This window comes from Lithobates pipiens, unplaced genomic scaffold, assembly GCF_037356315.1.
Source record: "Lithobates pipiens isolate NorthernLeopardFrog02 unplaced genomic scaffold, aLitPip1_a1.2 Scaffold_10, whole genome shotgun sequence".
Lineage (NCBI taxonomy): Eukaryota > Metazoa > Chordata > Amphibia > Anura > Ranidae > Lithobates > Lithobates pipiens.
Genome location: NW_027507686.1, coordinates 106792355 through 106809771, shown reverse-complemented (window position 1 = coordinate 106809771; position 17417 = coordinate 106792355). Strand labels below are relative to the sequence as shown.

Here is a 17417-nt window from a genome sequence, read left to right as displayed (position 1 = left end):
TCAGGGGGCTTTATGCGGTAGTATATGGGGGTCCCTGGCGCTATAAAAAGCTGCGGCGAACCTAAATACCTACCTGCCTAACTAGCGTCACCTGTGACACTAATACAGCGATCAGAAAAACGATCGCTTATTAGGCTGGGTTCACACTGGAGCGATGCGGGAACGCCACGAATCCGCGGCGGGTTCCCGCATCGCATGCCTCCCGGCGGCAGTTCACACTGCCCTATGCGAACTGCTGGGAGTGTCAGTGAAATGTTAATGACACCCCCAGATCAGTTCGCATATCGCAGTGTGATCTGCAAACTCTGATCGCATGGTGTGAACACCCATGCGATCCGATTCTGCTGCGGACCAAAAAAAGGGTCCCGTGCGAATTTGCGGCGGGTGCGGCGCGAATTCAGCCATACTATCTGTATGGCTGAACTCGAATCGCACAGAGATTGGATGTGATTTGCACTGCAGTGCGGTGCGAATCACATCCGTTCTCATAAACCGCTGCAATGTGAACCCAGCCTTAGTGACACTGGCGACGGGGGGTTAGGGGGGTACATTAGAACTAAAGGGGGCTAACCCTAACTGCCTTAACAGTTATTACAGTCACAAATGACACCAATGCAAAAAAAAAAATGCAGTTGGTGTCACTGTGACTGGGGGGGCAGGGGTAATTGGGGGGGTGATCGGGGGTGAAGGGGGGGTGTGAGTGTGCCTGGCATGTTCTACTGTGTAGTGTCGTGTTGGTGCAACTCACCGATCCTCTCTCCTTGGTGCCGGAACGAAAAATACCGACACGGAGGAGAGATTACATCACTTCCTCTGCCTGTGTTTACATTACAGGAGAGGAAGTGATGTCACGGAGCATTTCCATTCGTCGGGAGCGATCGCGAGGAGGTGGCCATGAATGAATGGCCGCCCCCTCATCCCGGATCGCTCCCGAACGAATACCGACCACCACAGGCACCGGGGGGGGCCCGATCGGCCCTCCCACCCGCGGGAAGGCAGGGACGTACAGGTACGCCCATATGCCTGCCCGTGCCATTCTGTCGACGTATATCGTCGTGCGGCGGTCGGCAAGTGGTTAAAGTCTAAATCTTTTTCTGACACTTATTTCAAGGGCCGCCTCACGCCGATGCACGTTGGCAGAATGGCATGGCTGGGCACAAGCACTAACCTGTACATTGCTTTTTAAGTGCCCAGCCATGGGTGGGCCGGTCCTGAGCTCCGTGACCATGGCCGCGGGACCAGCGGACCCGATCGCCGCTGGTGTCCCGCGATCGGTCACAGAGCTGAAGAACGAGGAGAGGTCTGTGTAAACAAACCTCTCCCCGTGCTTCCTACTGTGGCTGTCACCGGTCGTCTGTTCCCTTTTATAGGGAAAGACGATCACGCCACTCCCCCCTACAATAAAAAAACATAACGTCATACATAACACCTAAACTGCCCCCTAGTGGTTAACTCCTTCACTGCCAGTGTCATTTACACAGGAATCAGTGCATTTAAATAGCACTGATTGCTGTATAAATGACAATGGTCCCAAAAAGTGTCAAAAATGCCCGACGTGTCTGCCATAATGTCGCAGTCACAATAAAAATCGCTGATTGCCGCCATTACTAGTAAAAAAAAAAATAATAAAAATGCTATAAAACTATCCTCTATTTAGTAAACGCTATAACTTTTGCGCAAACCAATCAATCGCTAATTGCGATATTTTTGGTTAAAAAAAAAAAAAAAAACGTAGAAGAATATGTATCGACCTAAACTCAGGAAAAAAATGTTTTGAATATTTTTTGAGGATATTTATTATAGCAAAATGTCAAAAATATTGCATTTTTTTCAAAATTGTTGCTCTATTTTTGTTTAGAGCGCAAAAAATAAAAACCGCAGTGGTGATCAAATACCACGAAAAGAAAGCTCTATTTGTGGGAAAAAAAGGACGCCAATTTTGTTTGTGAGCCACATCGCACGACCGCGCAATTGGCAGTTAAAGCGACGCAGTGCCGAATCGCAAAAAAGGGGCTTGGTCCTTTGGCTGCAAATTGATCCAGGGCTTAAGTGGTTAAGTTAAAATCAATATTTTTTGCTAGAAAATTACTTGGAACCCCCAAATATTATATATATTTATTTATTTTATCAGAGACCCTAGGGAATAAAATGGCAATTGCTGCAATATTTTATGTCACACTGTATGTGCCCAGCAGTCTTTCAAATGCAATTTTTTGGGAAAAAATACACTTCAATAAATAAATAAAAAAAAAAAAAAACGAAACAGTAAAGTTAGCACAATTTTTTTTGTTTTAATGTGAAAGATGATAGATCACGATTTTCGCGGCGTATCTTCTAAGCAAAAAAATTGTGATTCTCCTTTTAGCCAGAATTTTGCAGCTCTAATCTGTACCACCCGGCTCTGATTTAGCAGGGAATCCATTCACAGATGGCTCCATACATCTGAAACAAACACCCTCATAATTTGTCCATTTGGAAGGCATGTTGCACTGCCCGTTACCCCCACAGTTAAAGTATGTCTAAAAGAACACTTTTTTTTTTTTTTTTCATTTTGGGTAGAGTAGGGGAGGATTAAGTTTTGGTTCACAGCTGTGCATGTAGGGCAGCCTATTAATTTCAATGGGCTGCCCTACATGCAGAAAAGTGGGGAAAGAAGTTTACTACCCCTTTTGTAAATTTGCGCTATATGGAACTGCATGGTGTTGCAGCATTATGCAGTTTAATGCACGTGAAAATGTGGGTTTCTCTAGTCGTCTGTCCAGGACAGCACTAGAAAGGCTCCGCCTCCAGAGGCAGGAAACACATTCAGATCTTTAAAGGGCGGCTTCCGTCCCTCTTCCTCAGTCTTTGCGTTTCTTCTACCGGAGGAGGAGCCTGGATTTAGCTCTCCTTTCCCTGAGCCTGGGAGCTGCTCTCCTATGGGAGAGGGGGAAGGAGGTCTGCAATACCTGGAAAGGTGGCAGGCATCTGGGTCAGGCTTCAAGGGAGCTGGTGCTGGCATCCCCCCTCCACGATAGCTCTAGGAGGGATGGCGTTTCCCCGCATGGCCGGCCAGATACTGTGGTATCCTGGCGTGGGTCCTGCGAGGGGGCAGGCATAGGCTTCTGGCGCACCACTTTCAGTTCTGGGTCAGGCAGCTAGCGTGGACGACGGAGCCATGGCAATTTATTTAAAAACATCAGCCACTGGATGGTTGGGTGGCTACATATCCACAGCATGATGCTCCAAGGAACAGACAGCATGGATCCAGCTGAACCAGGTGGCAGTGGGCCCGACCGGGCTCAGGTAGGCGGACACGGGTGCCTTGGGCTGGGGTGGGGGGTGATGCCCTTTTGGCCCCCCCCCCTTTGAGACGTGATCCAGATTAAAGAGCCAAGTGAATCCCATCAGCGGCTGGTGGGGATGCACAGAGGTATTGGTGAATGACACCCACTGATTGCTAAGGTTTTTTCTGATGGCAGCTTGTCTTTATTTTTTCAGTGGGGAAGAAGAAGAGGTGTGCATCATGTACGAACAAATTTAAGGAAGGGTGGAACAAGCCCTTCTGTAAACCCCGTATTGACAAATTGGTTTAGAAGGAGGCAACGGGGGCGTGCAAGGAATTGATTTCTGGTGTTCAGAAAGAAATGAAGGCCATTAAGTGGATGCTGGCAAACCTTGAAACCCCAAAACAACCAGCTGCAGTCCCTCCCGCTTCAACCCCACAGGTGGGTGACGAATCAGGGGGAGAGGAATCAGAATCTTTGGATGAGCCAAGTGAGGTGGCATCATCCAAAGATATTCCGATCCAAGGGACAAGTTCACCCAGATACAGGCTCTCACTAGAGGAGTTGGATGCCTTATTGGGGGTGATCTACGAGACGCTAGAGATCAAAGAAGATCAGGTCTTCTTGTCCCTACATGACTAGATGTATCAGACCCTGAAAGAAGATCAAAACGGGGTATTTCCGATACACAGCGCACTGGTGGACTCTATTAAAAAAAAGAGTGGGTGGAACCGGAGAAAAAATATTTTTTCCCCAAAAGTCTGAAGAGGAGATTCCCTTTCAGTGAGGATTCCGCCTGTGTTTGGAACAAAGTGCCCAAAGTGGAGGCAGCCTTTTCCCAGTGTGCCAAATTAATAGACCTCACCTTTGAGGACCTGGGTGTCCTTAGGGAACCCATGGACAAGAGGATGGAGGTACTGCTGAAAAGGTCATGGGAAGTAGGCATGACAAATCTAAAGGCTCCAGACGACGTCCAATGATGAAACGCGTAGGGCATGGCCTAAGGTGTACACTCTCTCATTACGGCGGAGGTGGCGGTGAATTCAAAAGCTGTGAACAGGAAACATATTGAAGCTCTGTTTTTACCCTTCGGTTTGTGAGTAAATTTCGTATACACCTAATAAAATGTTGTTTTAAACGGGATCACACTATGTCTGCAACATTTTGTTTTTAATGAGGGACATCACTGGATGGCAATTGAAGCAGCTCCATATAGCGACACAGGGGCTTACACTGTGGAGGCGCATTAACCCCTCAAGGGGCAGGGGAGCTGGTGAGTGCGGAGTATTGCCTTTATGCATGGGAATCGCACCGGTTGCAATCCAGGAAGTCACCAAGCACTGAAGCACCTGGTCACTTTTTTTCCAGATAGGACTTTCTGATATCATTTTTCTGCTGCTGGACACTTGTATTAATTTGCATCTGCATTTTTGGAACTTTTTTCCTATAGCGGGTTTTGATTTTTTATTTTACTTTTTTGTAATTTTTTTCCTGGTAGCGACTTTTACATTTATTGAATACAAAGCACTGTACTTATGTATTTACATTAGCATGTAGCACTTTATTTGCACCTATAGAAGTTGTGGCACTATTTTAGGCACTTAGCACCTTACTCACTATATGAGCAGTAAAAACGCACATTAAAAATGCACAAAAGTACTTTTATAAGATGCATATTGTAATTGTATAATAGTATATAGAATTGCATTCCAAATAGTTTTTTTGGTATATATTCTGAAGCACGGTTTATATTGTTAGTTGTAAAACTGCACATAAGGATTTTTATTTTTATTTTCATTTTTTATTTGTATGTTTATTTTCATTTTTTCCTTAGTATTTCTTCTCACATGTCAGCTACTAGTGGATAATTTAGATGAGTCTATTGTAGACACCTAGTAGATACAAAAACAGGAGAGCGCCATAACTACCCAATTTTACATTTGTCTATGACAAATCTAAAACCTACAATGGCTAAAACAATAGTGACTCGTAATTTGGAGGTGTGACGTTTGGAAAGTGGGACCTCCCAGGAAGGAAATTTTTAGATTCCCTTCCCATGCTGCACAGAGCAGCAGGCTTTGTGCAGCATGGTTAAAATCCTGGTCGGGGGACCCGGCCTCAAAGGTTAGGCTGTGTGGCATCCCGTTTGGGCAGGAGCTAGAAAAAGTACTAGACCATACTGCAGACGAGAACAAGGCTTTTTTTTTCATACATCAGTGAACACAGAGCCTAAATAGTTACTATGTGGGTTACAGGCCACCTTCAGGTGATGGACACTGGCATGCCTTAAGACAAGAAGTGCACTCCCTATATAACCCCTGTCACTACTGTGAGTACCTCAGTTTTTTCGCCAGTGTCTAAGGAGTTGGTCACGATTAAAGATGTGCTGTGATGAGCTCCACTGGAGCAATCCTTGCTGGTGCTAGCCATGCTGACCAGAACCAGTCAAAGTGTCTTATTTTTGGCAAGATTGAATGATACTCGGACCTCGTATCCAAAGCTACAAGGTTTTGCCTGCGAATGCTTCTCTTTTTTAGAGAGCTGGATCCTGGGATCCAGTACTTTTTGCTAGTGAGGCCATAAAGTTTTTACTGGCAGGGGGCTGTTGCAGATCCAAGATAGTAGGTTTCCTTAGGATCCCTGGCTTGTAAAGGTTTAACGGAACCCACTGTGAAGGGGGAAGATTGTATCTGTTGGTTTACCACAGAAAACCCTGCGGTGGGAAAGTTAAGTGGAGTTTTCTAAGAAATCCTTTGAATTCTCTTATGATTGTCTCCTTTAAGAATAATAATGTTGTCACGCCTATGTGTCACCACAGGTGGCTGTATTGAGCACTCACTGCCTCATGCTGGAAACAGCGCTGTGTCAGGAGCCGAACACTTCCTCCTCCGAGCAGGATCCTCCGGGAAGCCTAAGGGGTGGTTTGTCTCCCTGCCTGTTGCCCCCCTATGCTGGAATTCTCCCCCCTCGGGTAAAAGTGCTTGGATTAATTTTTAAGAAAAAAAAAAAGAGGAAAGCACACTGTGTGCTGCTGCAGGCTGTGGAGGGAAACAAGAGCAAAGAGGTATCATTATCAGGTTTGGTGACAGTCATTTTCTTTGACACATTGTTACTGCTTCAGGCTGGGCATTAATAGCAGAAGTTTTGCTGGACTATAGCCCAAGCAGCATATGCATTTCTTCTGGTAGTACCTCTGCTTTGTGCATCAGGCTATGAGCGGAAGGGGGACAAGGAACACCTCAAAGGGTTCTAAAAGATTGATTGTTATGCGACAACCTAAATCTATGTCCAAGAAAATGTCATCCTCTGAGGTTGATGTGGCCGGTCAGAGTGAGCTGTCAGGGGGGACTGGTGTTGCAGCAGCGCTGGACACTTTAGCCCATATATATATATATATATATATATATATATATATATATATATATATATATATATATATATATATATATATATAAGGTTTTTTTCTTCTACTATTTTAAGTTTGGAACAGAAGATTGATGCTATGGTCGCTTTTCTTAGCATAGCAGATCCCCATCCAGTGCTCAGGACCCTCATACTGAGGAGCAAGGGGCAGGGGATCAGGAAGTTCTTCTAAAAAGATCAGGAAGATGCTGATATCTCCTCTTCCGAGGATCCTAATATGGAGGGAGCAGTCTCACAAGAAAGACTGTTAGTACACTCCCTTACTAAGTTGGTTCGCTCAACTTTTTTGCTGCCTGTAGTGCAGTCTATTGATGAGCCCACCTCTGGTTTGGGATCACTAAAGCCTCCCCAATCTGGGAATGCTTGTCCTATCTATTCATGGCTAAAAAGCTGATGTATTCTGAATAGGAACACCCAGATAAGCAGTTTTTTCCTCCAAAAAAGTTTTCTATACTTTATCCTATGGAGGAGGCATTCTATAAGAAATGGGGGTTCCAGCAATCAATGCTGCGATCTCCTCGATAAATAAAAACCTCACTTGTCCTGAAGACGATGCGCAAATGTTAAATGATCCAACAGATAAAAAGTTGGAATTTCTTTTAAGAACATCATTTCTCTTGCAATTTCAGTGGTGCAGCCGGCTCTTGCAGCTTATTGGAGTATCTCATTCCATAAAGGACCAGTTTGTAGAGATACTTAAGATTATTCCTGATCAGCAGGCCCAGCAGTAGGCCGACATATCATAAGCACTATGTTTTACGGTGGATGCTATGAAAGATTTTATTATTTAAGCCTCACGGCTTATGCTAGGACTGGTACATATGAGTCCTATGGTTGAAAAATTGGTCAGCCGAAGTGCCGTGTAAAAAGCTCTTGGCCAGTTTGCCATTTCATGGTTAATGGTTCTTTAGAGATGATTTAGATAGAAATCCTTTAGATATATTTAATGGGAAAAGTTATTTTACTAGTGAAAAAGAAATTTAAGCATTTTTCCTTTTAAACGTGCATCTTTTCCAGTACCAGGAGCATCTGCCTCCAGACAGTCTCGACGGCTTTCACCGTTGAGCTCAAGAGGAAGACCTCAGGGGCAGGCCAAAAGAGGACTTGGGGCAGGAAGCTCGCAAAGCAAAATACTAAAGCCTCCTTATGAAGGGCTCGCTCGGGTTGGGGGGGGGGGAGGCTTCTACAATTTTGTCAGGAACAATTTCAAGACGGATGGGTGGCTTCCTCAATTTCGAGGTTACAAACTAGAATTCAGAGAATTCCCGTCTCCCCGTTTTTTTTAAATCAAACGTTCCCAGAGATCCAGGGAAAAGAGTCTCTTTTTCTAGCTCTGGATCATCTCTTGTCCCAGAAGGTGATATCCGAGGTTTCCACAGAAGAGCAGGGTTCAGGGTTTTATTCAAACCTCTTCACGCTTCCAAAACTGAACAGGGAGATAAGACCCATTCTAAATCTCAAGGATCTGAACCGGCACTTGAATATCCGTATTTTCCTTTTGCATGTAGTCAAGCCGATCAGTTGTCTCCATTCTGCAAGAAGGGGAATTTTTGGCATCAATCTCCACGTGCCATTGTTTCCCGCTCATGAAAATTTCTACACTTCGAGGTAGAAAATTGTCATTTTCTGCATAACCAAGTTTATTAAAACAAGAAAAAGTGCATACAAATTATTACATACAGCCAAGGTGTCACTGGTATCAGAAGGGTGTACAGTAAGTAGAGTACAGCCGGTTCAAAACCGGTGTCATGAATAACAAACATTTGTAAGAGGGAACAAAAACCAGGGAGAGAGTGGTAGCTGGTCCCGACCATGTGGGTCAGCCAGACCCAAACCAGAACACACAGTTAGGGGCAAACCATCTAACTGGCAACATAGATTCAAAGTGCCTTACGTACAAGTATCGGAGTCTTGTAACCAACGATCCCATATTTTGTCATATTTGGCCGGGCATCCCCTGTTAATATACACAACCTTTTTTATATGGTAAATTATTATTGACCTCCGCCTTCCACTCCGCCAGCCCGGGGGGTGCGGGCCGCATCAACTTCCGGGCAATGACCTTCCGCACCGAAAACAAGGTCTCATGCAGGAACGTCTTAGCGTATTTGTCTATAGTATCTGGAAGTACCCCGAGTAGGCATTGTTTCGGGTCCAATGTGACCGGAGAGCCCATGTGATCGTGCAGGAATGTTATAACTTGCGCCCACAGGCCTTGTATTTTAGGACATGACCAGATTAAGTGAAAGAACGTACCCACCTCACTCCCACACATCTGACAAAGGGTAGATTGAGTGCTTCTGTATCTGGCAACCCGAAGGGGGGTGAGATACGCCCGGTGGATAATATAAATTTGGGTCAGTCTGTCAGCAAGTTTGGGTGAGACAGCCTTGCAGGATTCCAAAGCCTCCTCCCATTCCCCATCCTCCAAAGGGCCCATGTCTCTCTCCCACCGGGGCCTGAGAGTATGTGCCAGTTTGGTGGAAGCAGGGGTAGTGAGCATGTCATAGAAGGACGAAGTTAATTTGCAGGGGTCAGTACTCTTGATTATGGCCATTAGTGCATTGGTGGCTGACTGCGGGATGGATTCTGAAAACTGAGCCCGGGCCGCATGTCTCACCTGTAAAAATCGGAAGAGCATGTAGCTGGGGAGTGAGAATTCTTCTCTGAGCGTGGCAAAGGTTTTAAGGGTTCCGTCAACAAACAATTGATGCATATAGAGAATACCATGAGTAGACCAAAGGTCTGCATCGGGAAGTTGTAAGAATTCTGACAGAGTTTTATTATGCCATAATGGAGTGTAATCCTTATAGAGTGGTATCCCCAGCTTGACAGAAGCCAAGTCCCATATGCGTCTGTAATGGTATAACAAAGTCTGTCTGTTGTCCCCCAGGCCCGCCCCACCAAGGCCCATCGCCAGCGGGTAAATTGAATCTTCGGTGCGTCGAGCCCACCCCGGGCATAGCAGTTGGAGAAACCGCCCTCTGTCCGTTTTGTCTATATGGTACAGTTGGGGTAATTGTGCCGCAATGTAATAAAGATTAAAATCGGGAAGGGCCATGCCCCCCAGGTCCGTGGGGTTTTTAAGCACCTGCCAAGCTAATTTATGTCTGTTGTTACCCCATACAAAGGGTTTAAGAAGGGCCTCAAGGGATTTAAAATGCTTCAAGGGTAAGTAAGTCGGGGAGTGCCAGAGAACATAGAGGATCTTGGGTAGCAGAACCATTTTTATGAGGTTTACCCGGCCCCAAACCCCCAGTGGTAGACGGGCCCAGGCCCGTAGTTTGGATTTAACGTGGGAAATTAGAGGGCTTAAATTTAAATGTATATAATCCGTTGGTGATCTGGATACGTATATCCCTAGGTACTTGATAATGCTGACTCGTAATGGCAAACTGCCCTGAAATTCGGTCGGTGGGAAGCTGTCAAGTGGAAGAATTTGGGATTTCCCCCAGTTGATCTTTAGCCCGGAGAAAGTCCCGAACCGTTCAATTGTTTGGAGAGCCGCATGTAGAGAGGGGCCCGAGTCTGCCAGGTATAACAGTGTGTCATCAGCATACATGCTGATCTTTTCAGTTAGGGCACCATGGCTCAATCCCCTGATCTCTGGGTCAGCTCGGATGGACACGGCCAAGGGTTCCGCGGCCAAGGCATATAATAGTGGAGATAGAGGGCAGCCTTGTCTCGTGCCTCTACTGAGGTCGAACATTCGAGATGGCCAGCCATTAGCCACCACCTTGGCCGTGAGAAAATTGTCATTTTCAATTTGTGGCTCTGCCATTTTGTCTAGCTACCGCACCACGTGTGTTCACAAAGATCCTGGTGCCTCCTTTAGCCAGGTTAAGGGCTAAGGGTATAACTCTCCTAGCCTAGCTAGACGATCTTCTTTTGGTAGATCATTCAGTCACCGGTCTAAACCAAAGTTTAATCTCAGCCGCAAACTACCTGCAATTCCTAGGCTGGATTCTCAACCTAGAAAAATTCTCCTTAAAACCGTCAAGGAGATTACAGTACTCAGGGCTGATCATAGATACCGTTCAAAAGAAAGGTATTCTTACCCCAGGCAAGAATCTGCTCCATAAAGGAACTTATTCGACTTGTCAAAACAAAGAGAAATCCTTCCATTTGGCTGTGCATGAAATTGTTAGGAAAGATGGTGGCCTCCTTCGAGGCCGTTCCTTATGCGCAGTTTCATTCAAGACTTCTACAAAACACAATTCTGTCCTCCTGGAACAAGAAAGTCCAGGCTTTGGACTTTCCAATGCGCTTATCTCCTGAGGATGCGTCAGAGCCTCAATTGGTTGATATCCAGCAACCTTCAACAGGGGAAATCCTTTCTACCAGTATCCGGGAAAGTGGTAACAACGGATGCCAGCCTTCTAGGCTGCGGAGCAGTCCTAGAAGAATCATCTGTCCAGGGGAAGTGGTCCAAGTCAGAAAGGACCTTTCCCATCAATATACTAGAAATTCGGGCAGTACGGCTGGCCCTAGAGGCCTGGACGCTCAGACTACGGAATTGTCTTGTCGGGATTCAATCCGACAATGCCACGGCTGTGGCCTACATCAATCACCAAGGGGGCACGAGAAGTCGGGCATCCCAAAATGAGGTGAATCATGTTCTAGCTTGGGCAGAAAGCAACATTCTTTTGCCTATTGGCAATTTTCATTCCAGGCATAGAAAATTGGCAGGTGGACTACTTGAGTCGCCAACAATTTTTTTCTGGGACAATGGTCCCTTCACCCCGACATCTTTCTGTTGGTATGTCAAAGATGGGGTGTTCTGGACGTGGATCTGTTCATGTCCAGATTCAACAACAAGGTCGACAACTTTGTGTCAAGGATGAGGGATTCTCTAGCATGTGGGACAGAAGCCGTGGTCTTTCCATGGGATCAGTTCTCTCTGATCTGTCCGTTTCCTCCGGTTCTGCTGCTTCCTCACCTTCTTCGCAGGAGCGTAAAGAGGTGATTCTGGTGCCCCAGCATGGCCCTGTAAAAATATTTGAAAATGTGTGTATATATATCTGGTGAGACCGATTTGAGATTGTGAAACAAATTTTCTTAATTAGTTCTGAGTCAGCGTAAATCAAAAAGTGTGTTTTTTTTTTTTTTTTTTATTGTACACACTTAAATGGAAAAGAATACTTACAAAAATAGTACAATGATAAAATTATTAGTATCTTTCTTTCTTTCTTGGATATAATGAATAATACTTCAAGCTTGACCATGTGTTCTAAAATGGCGGAATAACCCTTTGTATGCTAAAAAGTCTGTGTGCTGACATGTATGTTTGCTGAGATGTGTCTTTCAGAGCTGTAGGAATTCCAAGAGAGCGTCCGCTCTTCCGCCTTTTGATTATATCAACACAAGTTTCTGATTTCGCACCAAAAGAATAAACCCTCCTTCACAAGGGTGTGGGCTAAAGAGTGGTTACTATAGTAAAGCTACAATATGTTATTACTCAACACAGTGGGGGAAGTAAAAACTAAACAATGTATCAATTACATAAGAATATATCTCTTAAAGGCATATATATATATGATATACAATATTCATCAAAATCCTGACAGGTTTTAAATGTTTACTTTCTCTAGTCTGTCCAGGGCAGCACTAGAGAGAGAGGCTCCACCTCCAGAGGCAGGAAACACAATCTAGATCTTTAAAGGGCAGTCTCCGTCCCTTCCCCTTCAGTCATTGTGTTTCCTCCACCGGAGGAGGAGGCTGGATCAGGAACTCTCCTTCCCCTGACGGTGGGATTGCCCATAAGAGACGGGGAAGGAGTTCTGGGTACCTGTTGTTGGTAGCAGACATCTGAGGTCCTCCAGTCGGGTTGACAGCAGCTACGAACCGGCGTTCTCCTTTTGAAGCCCGGGGAGGGCTGACGTTCCCTCGCCTGACGATAGGTTCGGATTTGGGCGCGAAGTCAGGCGGGGGGCGGGCACAGGCATCGAGTTCCGGCCTGTGGAACGCAGGAGGTGGATAGAGGACTTCCGGCAATCCACTTCCGGGTCCGGGTCGCGCGGCGAGTGGGGACGGTCGGAACCTTGGCGTCTATTTTAAAAAGCCCCGGACACATAGCGTTCGTGCTGCATCTCTAACGAAGGGAAAAGCCTCCAGGCGATTAGGCAAGATTCCGATTGGATATGGATGCAGTAGAGAGTGGCAGTGGAGCCGAACCAGCTCAGGTAGGCAAACACAGAGGTGTCTTGCACCTACAGGGTTGGGAGAGAGGGGGGGGGGGGGAGTGATGGACTAATCAACGCAAAGGCATTCTGAAATGGTCCAGGTGTGTTTTTCCTCCCTCCCTCTCTCAAACAGGATCCGGACTAAAGAGTCCTGCGAATCCTGTTAGCGGTTGGTGGGGTGCACATAGGTGTTTGGTGAAGGCATCCTATTTTTGCTAAGGTTTTCAATGACGTTAGCTTGTCTGTTTTTCCCTTCCTTCTTCTATCCTTCTCTTGTCTTAGGCTCTGCCCAAAGAACCAGAGAGGTCAGGGGGGAAGAAGAGATGTCCTTCATGTATGAATAAATTAAAAGAAGGATGGTCTAAGCCCCTTTGCAAACCATGCATAGACAAATTGGTCTATAAGGAAGCTACGGGAGCCTGTAAGGATTTGATTTCTGGAGTACAGAAAGAAATGGAATCCATCAAGACAATGCTAGCGAACCTTGAGACCCCAAAACCAGCCGCAGTTCCCCCTGCTTCCACCCCAGAGGAAGGTGACGAATCGGGGGAAGAGGAATTTGATTCACTGGATGGCCTAAGTGAGACGGCATCATCCAGAGATATTCCTGTTCAAGGGATAAGCTCTCCCAGATACAGGCTCTCACTCGAGGAGGTAGATGCCTTACTGGGGGTGATTTATGAGACGCTCGAAATTAAAGAAGAGCCAGTCTCCCTGTCCTTGCATGACCGGATGTATCAGACCCTAAAGGCAGATTCAGTCAGGGTTTTTCCGGTTCATAGCACACTGGTAGATTAGATCAAGAAAGAGTGGGAGGAGCCAGAGAAAAGCTATTATTTCCTAAAAGTATGAAGCGGAGATTCCCCTTCAGCGAGGACCCCACTTGCGTTTGGAACAAAGTGCCCAAGGTAGATGCAGTTTTTTCCCAGTATGCAAAATCAACAGACCTCACCTTTGAGGACATGGGTGTTCTTAGGGAACCCATGGATAAAAGGATGGAGGTGCTGCTGAAGAGGTCATGGGAAGTAACCATGCCTAATTTAAAACCTGCAATGGCCATGACAATAGTGGCTCGCAACTTGGAGGTCTGGCTGGAACAATTGCAAAGCCATTTGGAAGGGGGGACCTCCAGAAAGGAAATCCTGGATTCCCTTCCTATGCTACATAAAGCAGCAGGTTATATGGCAGATGCCTCTGCGGAGTCTGTTAAATTGTCAGCCAGGACCGCTGCTCTCGTAAATGCATCTCGCAGGGCACTTTGGTTAAAGTCTTGGTCGGGAGACTCGGCCTCAAAAGTGAGGTTATGTGGCATCCCCTTTGAGGGAGACCTCTTGTTCGGGCAGGATCTGGAGAAAGTCCTGGACCGTACTGCGGACAAGAAGAAGGCCTTTCCTGTTAAACCCAAAAAGACTACAGGTAAACGCCTTTTTCGTCCTCAAAGGCAGGGACAGTCACAAGGACAGACCTCTAAGGAGTCAACCCCTAAGAAACAGTGGATGGCAGGAAAACAGAAAGGCAATCTTTTTTTCCTCTTCTAAAAAAAAACACTAAATCCCAGTGACCTGGTCCCTGTGGGGGGAAGACTGGGGCAGTTCCTCCCACAGTGGGAAAAGACTACCCCAAATACTTTTATTCTGAGGATCATCAGGGAGGGTTACAAAATACAGTTCAAGCACATCCCACCTACAAGGATGTGTCTGACCAAGGATCCCCAGAAAGCGACAGCTTTGCTGTCGCAAATTGGCGATTTAATAGACCAGAGGGTTCTAGTGCCAGTTCCGTCACAAGAAATAAACCACGGTTTCTACTCGCATGTGTTTATAGTGAAGAAACCGTCAGGCAAATTCCGGTTGATTTTGAATCTAAAGTTACTGAACAAGTGGGTAACTTACAAGAAATTCCGGATGGAAACAATTTTTACAGTGAGATCAGTACTCCCTCCAAATTGTTTCATGGCCTCTCTCGATCTGAGGGATGCGTACCTACACATCCCAATTCGAGAAGACTCTCAAAAGTATTTGAGGATAGCGATTCTTTGGGGAAGGCAGATCCGATACCTCCAATTCAGGGCTCTGCCATTCGGTCTATCTTCTTCCCCCAGGATATTTACCAAGGTCCTGGCAGAAGCGTTGGCTCCCCTAAGGCTGAAAGGGGTCGCTGTCATACCATACTTGGACGACCTTTTATTCTTCGCCCCCTCAAAGCTCCAACTGCAGGGAGATCTGAGGGTAGCCATCTCTTGCCTAAAAAGGCTGGGGTGGTTAATAAACGAAGAAAAGTCGCACTTGACACCAACACAGGCCATACAGTATCTAGGTTTCCTGGTAGATTCGGTGTCACAGAAAGTCTTCCTCACAGGGGAAAAAGTAGAAAAGGTGAAAGAGATGGTAACCTTTTTGCAGTCCAATCGGACAATTTCCATCCGCTCAGCTATGGCAGGGTTGGGCCTATTAGTGGCAACAATCCCTGTGGTTCCTTGGGCAAGGGCTCATTTCAGGTGCCTTCAGGCCAATATTCTGAGCAGCTGGGACGGGACACAACAATCCCTGGACGGGATTATCCATCTATCCTCAAAGACCAGAAGGTCTCTTTGGTGGTGGAAGAGAGAGGAGAACCTAGTACTGGGTCTATGGTGGTCTCCTCCAGTGTCTGTCCGCATCACCACGGATGCCAGTGCTTGGGGCTGGGGGGCCCACTTGGGGTCGAAAGTAGCCCAAGGATCCTGGGGGAGGACACAGTCCCAGAGGTCGGCCAATTGGAGGGAGTTGCAGGCAATCTGGGAAGCCTTAAGGGCGTTTGCCAGGGATCTGAAGGACCACCATGTACAGGTCCTCTCGGTTTCCTACCTAAACAAACAGGGAGGAACGAGATGCCTGTCCTTGATCAAGCTAACAAGTACGATCATGCATTGGGCAGAAGAAAACCTAGAATCAGTTTCAGCGGTTTCAGCCCATCTAAAGGGGGTGGACAACCACCTGGCAGACTTTGAGTCGACACCGTGTGTACGAATCAGAATGGTCCCTGAACAGGGAGAGTTTCCAGCTGATAGTGCGCAAATGGGGTCTTCCGGAGGTGGACTTGTTCGCTAGGAAAGTGAACACCCAGGTCCCAGTATACTTCTCCCTAGAGAGGGAGGCAGGGGCAAAAGGGATAGACGCTTTGGCACAAAATTGGGCGTTTCGCACTTGCTACGCCTTCCCCCCCATTCAAGCTAATTCCTCTAGTCCTGAGTAAATTTTTGCAGAAACGGACCACATTAATACTGGTGGTTCCGTATTGGCCGAAGAGACCGTGGTTCTCAATGCTGCTGGGCCTGACAGACGAGCCTCCCCTCATACTGCCCGAGAGAGAGGATCTGCTGTCCCAGGGTCCAGTTCTGTTGCCAGAAATACAGACCCTAAAGTTATCGGCCAGGCGTCTGAAGAGAGCCTCTTGAAGTCTAAGGGGCTCTCGGATAGGGTGATTAAAACACTCCTTTCTAGTAGAAAGAGGGTAACCCAAGCAATTTATCTTAAGTATTGGAAGGTTTTTGGTTCATGGTTGGACACTAAAAAGGTGTCTATAAGTATCCCGATAGTCTTGGAGTTTTTACAAGACGGTGCGGATAAGGGACGGCCATTAGTACCTTAAAGGTACAAATTGCGGCCCTGTCTGTTTTTTTGGATCAACCTGTGGCGGCAGATCCGCTAGTCAGCAGGTTCTTTAAGGGGTTGACCAGGATTAAACCTGTTCCTTTCAAAATTTTACCCAAATGGGACCTGTCAATTGTGTTACAGGGATGGGTAAAAAAGTCTCGGGAAGAAGAACTTTCCTTGAAATGGATCACGCTAAAAACAGTGTTCCTAGTGGCTATTTCCACAGCCAGACGCATTAGCGAGCTTCAGGCACTTTCGGTGAAAGAGACGTTTTTACAAATTTTTGAAGGTAGGCTGGTGTTGCGCACGGACCCTAGGTTTTTACCCAAAGTAGTGACAAATTTCCATAGAACACAGGAAATTGTTTTACCTTCGTTCTGTGGGTCCCCCACTAATCCTAACGAGGTAGAGTTTAACCAACTGGATGTGAGAGCCTGTGTCTTTACAGTATCTGGAGATGTCGAAAAGCATTAGAAAATCAAATGCATTATTTGTTTTACATGCGGGTAAAAAATTGGGGTCACAAGCTTCAAAGAATACAATTGCAAGGTGGATCAAACAAGCTATTGTAGAAGCCTACAAAGGAATGAAAATGGAATGTCCTTTTTCCCCCCATGGCTCACTCTACACGGGCACTATCGACCTCTTGGGCATCGCGAGCTGGAGCGACACCAGAACAAATTTGTCGAGCAGCAACTTGGTCAAGTTACTCGACGTTTATGAAACATTACAGATTGGACCTTATCTCAGTGCAAGATCAGACGTTTGGGAGAAAGGTCCTTCAAGCGGTAGTCCCCCCCTAATCTGGTAAGTTCTCGTTGATCCTCTCTAGTGCTGTCCTGGACAGAGGACTAGAGAAAACGAGAGTAAGGCCACGTACACACGGGCGGATTGTCTGCCCAACTAAGTTC

General features: G+C 46.4%; 1 protein-coding gene across 4 annotated transcripts in view; it reads left to right on the top strand.

The window, feature by feature from the left end:
• RCE1 (Ras converting CAAX endopeptidase 1) overlaps window positions 1-17417 on the top strand; it is a 289886-nt gene that overhangs the window by 3205 nt on the left and 269264 nt on the right. The window contains exon 1 of one of the 4 annotated variants that reach the window (XM_077457282.1): window positions 13798-17313. The exons of the other annotated variants lie outside the window; for them this stretch is intronic. The gene's annotated coding sequence lies outside the window, so the exon portion shown is untranslated. Of the gene's footprint in view, window positions 1-13797; window positions 17314-17417 lie in introns of those variants that run through there. 4 annotated transcript variants of the gene reach the window in all.